Source organism: Bacillus rossius (assembly GCF_032445375.1).
Source record: "Bacillus rossius redtenbacheri isolate Brsri chromosome 4 unlocalized genomic scaffold, Brsri_v3 Brsri_v3_scf4_1, whole genome shotgun sequence".
In the NCBI taxonomy this organism is placed as follows: domain Eukaryota; kingdom Metazoa; phylum Arthropoda; class Insecta; order Phasmatodea; family Bacillidae; genus Bacillus; species Bacillus rossius.
In genome coordinates this window covers 9,919,077-9,927,067 of record NW_026962010.1, presented here as the reverse complement: position 1 = coordinate 9,927,067, position 7,991 = coordinate 9,919,077, and the positions used below count along the sequence as shown (strand labels likewise).

The 7,991-nt window shown below is 34.2% G+C and overlaps 1 non-coding gene across 1 annotated transcript; it reads right to left on the bottom strand.

The window, feature by feature from the left end:
• Positions 1-1,933: 1,933 nt before the first annotated feature.
• Positions 1,934-2,005, bottom strand: Trnaa-ugc (transfer RNA alanine (anticodon UGC)). The gene has a single exon. It is a non-coding gene; the product is annotated as a tRNA-Ala (tRNA).
• Positions 2,006-7,991: the final 5,986 nt, after the last annotated feature.

The window sequence follows — 7,991 nt, the reverse complement described above, 5'->3', positions numbered from 1 at the left end:
TGCCATATGTTACGTCTCTGTGCATTGTTGAAGCAGCAGACTCAGTGAAATGTTCTGTGGGATCCGTCTCAGTTTCCGTGTCATTGTAGAACGGGCCTAAACTGGACTCCCAAGCTCTTGAAAACTCCTTTATTTATGACAAAAATGAATATATCCCAACAATTTTTTTTTCCTTTCAGATGTGTGTAGCATTAAATCAACAATAATATTTTAATATAATATGCTTATTGTTTGTAGAATTATTGTATGTATTTGGTTTATTTAGATATTAATATTTCTTTGAAATTACACTTAATAGTTTGCCTGTAACACAAACTAATATTTATATCAAAAATAGCTAATTATTTTCATTAAAAAAATTGTTATCTCTTAATTATGGCTTACTTTTTCTGTAAATATACACCTGAAACAATTTTTTATTTTTACGGCATAACTTAGATTTGGCTTTAATTTTAAAAGATTTTTGCTAGCTACAAAAAAAAAATTTGTTATAGTTTACGCAATCACAACAGCATTGTATCTAACGCAAGCCAGCGCCAATTTATACTAGGTTAGGTTCTTCAAGCATAAGAACATTATTTAAATCATCTGAAAAAGGCAGCTGTGATTTTTTTTCCAAGTGATAAGCTAACCTGAAAATAGATTTGGTCGATTTCAGATGAGCAATATTTATAAAATCATAAACGATCATAAAATATTTAAAGATATTAATAAGCAATAACATAATAATTCAGGCTTTGAAATTTTAAGTTATATATGCTTATTACAGGAGCGTAAGCAGAATTTCATTCTAAAAAAAAAAAAAAGGGGGGGGGGGGGAGCAAGAACTTACCCGCTATTCGCTTTCAAAATTCTTTTCTTTTGTTAGTGGGAAGGATTGATTTTTTTATATATAATTTTAGGATTTCGTGTGAAGGGGAGGAGGGATGGATTTACGCCCCTGTGTATATAATATATCATTAGTTGAGACCGGAAAAATTCGCGGGTTCAATGACCTCCAGGATAGACTCCAATATCCTCTACACACTCGGACAAATGCCAACTGTTCATTGGCTGCTGACTTGTGGGTCGTCTCGGCTGGGTGGCCTGTGATTCGACACTTCTATGAGTGAGGGTCTCTAATTGGCCCTCAGTCCTCCAGATTAACAGTGAACCAATGACAGAAACTGCACTACGGTATAATTATTTGAATTTTAGCATAACACGAAATGAACCCGCGAATGTTTCAGGTCTCTAATCAGTAGTGATTATGATAGCGTCGCTCCTTGAAAAATATCGTCGCTCAAAGTCTTTTCTTTGTAATTAGCCCAAACACACAGTGCTAGTGTTATGGCAATTCTGGGAGGTTTATATCGTGGCCTTTAACGCAATACCTAACAAACATTCAAATTTCCCCGTGATAAATTACATTTCCTAAAAAAAAAAAAAAAAATCAGCATCCACGCACACCATTTGAACAAGTGAAGGGCATTTATCGCTTATATTGTACAGTTGAGTATTTATGCTAAACAAAAGGCTGACATAGTTTCTTGGAAGTTTGTTGCTGACACATTTAATGTGAATTATTTAAAGAGACAAAAATATATTGACATAATAAATTTTTTTACACATTTTTACGGGTAGTTTTTGTAACCGAAATTCACTTTTTTTATTTTTCTTATTTTTAATGTTTGGTTGTTTAGAACAAGATATCTTCTGCAGCCATTTTGACAAAAAAAAATTTAAATAGTTAACCTAAAACGTGACTAGACCATTTTAGCACAACTAATTACCCTTAAAATATTAAAAAACGATTAGTTCCACAAGGCTATGTTTATCTTTTTATATGTTAAACAATAAAAATCATACTTAAATACTTATGCAAATAAAACAATTGCTATATGTTACAAAAAAAATATGAAAATGTACTTTTTAAACTATCAAAAAACATTATTGGAGATGCCGGGGATCGAACCCGGGGCCTTTCACATGCAAAGCGAACGCTCTACCACTGAGCTACATCCCCGCTGGTAGAAATAAAAGATGAAATAGTGTATATATACTTATATTATTGTGAGTAGTGAGCGGTTTTGTTTTTCCGGATGCAATTTACTAATATGACGTCATTTCTATTTAATAAGTAAATAACTTATATCTATCAAGTTTTCATGTCCGGTGTTTTCAAAAATTTTATACTTACTAACAGGTACTACCCAAAACTAAAAAATTTCTGTGTAAACAATGTTTACAGCTTTTTTTTTTTTTTTCACGACACATCACTGGCAATTTTTTTTTTTAGAATTCACATAGGCTTTAAACAGCTGTCTATGTAAAAAGCACTCTACTCTCAAATATACCACATAAACCTTCCGGCAAAATATTCCCAAACTCTAATGTGCAGTTTAGAAGTCGGCGAACAGACGCAGATAGCGACTTTGTTTTATACTATTTATATTTATTTGTGCAGATAACTGGTATTCACAAATTATGAAAGTGGATAACTTTTTATCATCAGATCTGTTTCGGCTTATTAAGCGTGAAAAAAAATTATATTTTACATCAGAAAACTATTATAAGATTGCAAATAATTATCAGTTGTTCAAATGGTACAACGATTGGACTTAGGACGGGTAATGTTTGATATTGAACTATTGTTTATAACTCTTTGCTTTTCAGGAGTTTTATTTCCCAACTGCCCCTTAAAATCTCGTATCCAAGCATACACGCCAATCGCATGACAGCATAACGATGAATGTATAAGTGTATAACTTAAATTGTATGTTAGGCATCTAGTGTTTTTTTTTTTTTAAATAAATGAAATATGTACTTACACCTTGGATTACACGCGAAGAAACATCAAAACAGGCTTTCATGGGGACAGACCGAATATTAGTTTCATTATACTGGGTTTATTTTAAGATTCAAACTGACATGTTAATGATAAATAATTATATATATATATATATAAACACAAATCAGCAACTTTTAAACAAAATAGTCATTTAAAACTGTTTCCACAATTCAAACACTACACATAGGCCAATGTTTTCGGCGTTTAACCAGTAACAAAAACGGCTTCCACACTCACCATGTAATCACGCAGACGTGGTCAATCTCCGATAACAAATGTGTAAGTATTTTGATTTTAAAATATCAAGAAATCAATCCACACATTTTCCCGATCTCTTTTCATAATAATTACAAGTTTAGAGATAACAAGCAAATAAGAGCACAGTATAATATGATAACTAAAATTTCGGGTAGGTTCTAACCTGCGGCTTTTCGCGCGCAGATACTGCGACATTGAAGGAAAGCATTGCAACCTCTAGGCGGGCAATAAACAGGAAGAGCGAAAAAGCAAAAGCTAAGCCGAGAGATGCACAATGGAAGGCACTTAAATGGAAAGCAAGGTGCAATGGAGATTACAATCTCATGAGGAAGAGCAGGATGGTTGGATGGAGGAGGGTCTTAGCTCTGGGTGAAGGGGTTCGCAAGGTAAGTCGAAGGTTATATCATACTCAGATTTTGCATTTAGTGGAACTGAAGGGTCCATCTGTAGGGCAAGGTTGCCTTATTCCGTGATATCCCTAACTCCGTGATAATTTTTGTTTTCCTACTCTGGGTCGAGTGGGTAGTAGCACGTAGTTCCATGAACAAGCAACAGATAGCGCGGGATGTTTTCTTTGGAAGATATGCGATGGCACTACGTTCGCGCGGTTTTTTGCTCAGACAGTGCACAGTTGTTTTGAGAGTGAGTGTTTTACAGTTGTTTTTTTCATCTTTCGCACACCAGCTGAGTTATCGGTTTTTTTAATAAGGTAAGTCCATTGGTATTTACATTATTCTTACACTGTTTTTTCTGCAATGTGAGAGTGTATTTTATGTCAGTCAGTTTTTACAAATGAGCTGGTCTAAAAAAGTGTATGTGCTTTCCCGTTTCACGTTTTTTTTCGTTTCGTGTGCACTTCACTTGATGGCAACAACCAACATCAAGGGTTCGTGTATTAATATTTTTGTTGAAAACTTCTTAATGAAGGCTGTATTTTATTCTTGACCATGTGTAGCTGATCCCTATTAAGATAAAAAATATTTTCATAGGATATTAAATAGGCTTGGAACTGTAAGTTGAAGGTCTCATGCATCACACATATCACCAGAGGTTCTCCTAGTGGCTGAAGAGAATCAGATAATCATACTCACATTTCCGTCCCACACTACACATTTACTGCAACCATTGGATGTCGCTGTCTTTGGTTCCTTAAAAGCAGCATGGAGGGATGAACTCGATAAATGTATGCGAAGAAATCCAGGTAAATCTCCCAGTCGGTATGACTTCCATTCTCTATTGAATCCATCATACGAAAAGAGTTTTACGCCACAAATTATCCAAGCTGGTTTCCGTAAAACCGGGGTATTCCCATTTAACAGAGACGCCATTGCTCCTGAGGCAACAGCTCCTGCTATTGTTTCCAACAGAAATTGTGGTGAAGAAGTAGGATAGCTTGTTTCAGATGAGTCTCTATTGACCTTCCCAACCTACGAAACACCAAGTTTGCGCACACCTTCCAGGAAATCGCAGTCTGCCAAAGTTCACACAGTTTCACCAACATTGAAATCTCATGCTGGTCCATCACGCAGCCATGACACCAGTCCATCATGTAGTAAAGTTGCCAGAAGAAGCCTTCGCAAGAAGAATCAGTGCCCCAAAAATAAATCCACAATGCTATCTGTTGACAGTGACGATAATTCATTGTGTTCTATCTGTGGACATAGTTATGAATACGATGTAAAAAAAAAAACACAGGTTCTAAGTGGATTCAGTGTTGTTTTTGTCTGCAATGGTACCACTATGAGTGCGATGGTATTGATGATGAATTTGATGACGATGTTTACATGTGTTCTCAGTGTTGAGAATAATTAGCCTCCAGGGAAAAGTTGTGAAAAGGTCTACTGAAGACATAAAATGTTTATAACTATCATTTCCTTTGTAAAAAGTTTCCATTTTTGGTTGTTAATACATTACTAATGATATAATTATTGCAAAATCAACATAAATGTTTGGTTATTTTTGACTATTAGAGAGTATCACGGAATTAGGATACCACTATCACGGAATAAAGGCACTTGTCACGGAATAAGGAGCCTATGCTATTATTGATTTGAAAATTTATTCTGTTGTAATGTGTACTCAGAAACAAGTGAAAGTACACTGAACTTATTGATAATATAGTAAGTTTCACTTTAAAAATTGGTACATTTAAAAAGTCTCTCAGTAAGTTCACTGAACTGTAGTAAAATTTATTTATCACGGAATAAGGCAACCTTACCCTATATCTACGTGATTCGACTACGGCATCGTGATAAAGACAGTAAAACTTTGTGAAATCCAGTTAATTTTAATAATACCGCAGCGGTTCTAATATAGAGATAGTAATTGATTCTTTCAAATTTTGCACGTTTTTGAAGGGAATGGGTAAAAATTAAAGCTGTTAATTTAGCGCGAAAAATGCTTTGTGCCGAGATAATCCACACTTCTTCACGTTCTTTCAGGAGAATCACGAATGTTACAATGCTGCAGGAGAGTTAATCTATAGGTAGGGCCACGATTATTTCAGGGATTCGTTTCCCTCCGAGCTAGACTCAATTGCTAATGTATACTAATAATTTTTAGAGCGATCATTGGTCGATAAGAAGGTCACATAATTTGGCGGGATACTTGTGGCTCAGAGTCGTCAAAGTCCATTGCACAAAACTAGATTTTCGCAGAGACTACCACACACTGGATTACGACATAACGAGTTTTGTGTTCCGTTGCAAAAAGGGTAAAAAATATATACGCGGAAGAAAAAAAAATAGTGTTTTCAAATACTTACAGTATGTAACTTACTAAAATTGTTCAAGATTTTGTAAACACTACAATAAAAAACGCTATTGTGATATCATGTTCAAAGTATATGCGTCAGTACACGTGAATTTACGATCTCTGGATAATTTGTAACCGTTAGGCTAAGTGCCATAACATTTACTGCAAAAAAAATTTCAGAGAAAGCCAAAAATAAAACAAAAAATTACATTAAAGAACACAGTTAGTCGAAGTCGGCTTGAAACGATTATTAGACTGCTACGAACTAAACTACTAAAAGCACTATTTTTTTGTCGACGCTCGTGTATCGTTTCCCACGTCCCACGACCAATCACGACCTTCATCGTCGTTTTCACTCGTCTAACAGGAAACAAAACTTCCTGCAGGAGTAGGTCAACCACAAACAAACGCTTAGCGAAATGGCACTCGGCGGAGATGGTGTGGTTCCCAAGAAGGCGCGGCTGATCAAACGAAAGTCGGGCGCGCAGTTAGTTGTTGAGAGCGCTACTAGATCGCAGCACTGTACAGCGCTGCGAGTGGCTGGCCCAGGTGGCGCGCAGTTTCGAGCATGGCCTTCGGTTGTTCAGTTGCGCACGGCTCATGGGCGATTGTGGGTGTGAGGCAAAATATTATATACAGTAGTAAAAAAAATAATACATCGCAAAGTGTGTTTTAAGGTTTAGCTAATGTTATACACCTTAAAACCATATTGTTTAGTTTCTATTTCATTACATAATTTATTTTGAACTTCTGCAGTAGAGTTTGATAGGAGGCAGCCACCATAGTTATGATGTCGTTTTCCTAGTATGAAGCTACTTTTTGGATTATTTATTAAAAATCTGATTTTGTTGCGATTATCAACAGTTACGTTGCATGTGTACGTTAATTTATTGTCCAGGCACGCGCCCGCCAGTATTGTTGTGCTATTATAGTCATATGTTGTGGCCGATGTGCGCGTCTAATTCGTGCAAAAATGAAATGGGTGCATGTTTATGCTTGCTTATATTTTAAGATGACAAGGAACGAGTTACGGTTGGCTGAAAATGTATAAACTTTATAAATAGTACCGGTACTCAGTTTAGTTTATTTTTTATGTTCATTATTCGATTTAAACTGTTTCGCATGATTTCAACAATGCAAGATTGAATTTATTACTTAAATTTTAATTGTTATTGTCTTATTGTCTAACTGAAATGCATACAAATATTTGTAGATCAATATATAAAAAAACACTATGATTTTTAAATACTATTTATAAATTGTTCTGCAAGTTTAAATCCCCGTACAATAAATTATTCTTATCAAGTTGTTTTTGAGAAATGTACAAACACTGTTTTCTTTAGTCGTGACCTGCTTTGTAAGAATTCCTTCTAACAGTGTTGAAAGAAAATACAATGTTAAAACTTATAAAAGTATATTAACTGCAGAGCAAGTGTTTCAACCAATATTAGAAAATATATAATTGTTCTAATTTTACTCATATTCTCAGTAATTCCCTTAGGCTGTTTTATAGCATTCTTAAATATCATGTACATATTGTAATTAAAATGTAAGATCGTAATCTTCACGTAACTCGTTGATAATAAATGTTCCAATATTATTTCAACCAAAACCAGGCAATCCATTTCTTACCCAAAATTAGATCCCAATTCTAACACCATTGCACATAAGTTTCCGCTTTATTTAATTGCACCATGGATGTCGACAACGGATTATTTATGTTTAAATTTCTAAAAATTGTCAACTAACATTTGGTTATATCCTCGTTAGTTAAAAACAGTTTTGAAATTACTCAACTTATAATTTCATTAAATTAAGTCAAGTTGCACGGTTTTATTTTTTAATATTTATCGAAACATAATAAAGTGTTCAAATCATTGACACATATTTAAAATCATGCTTACTAATGTTAAATTTTATATATATTCTATTATATTTAAACGCTTTTTTATAGCTGATTATGAGTTTTATGTCCCAATTAAAGTGATGCTAGCTAATTAACAAAATTTGTTTTATAAAGAATACATTAAAACATGTCTGACAATCTCATATAATTACATTCTGTTAATCAGAAGGGTAGAGCACCATTTAATAAGGTTTATAAATCATCTAAAAGTGACTAAGTGTTTTTGAAGCCAAATTGAAATCA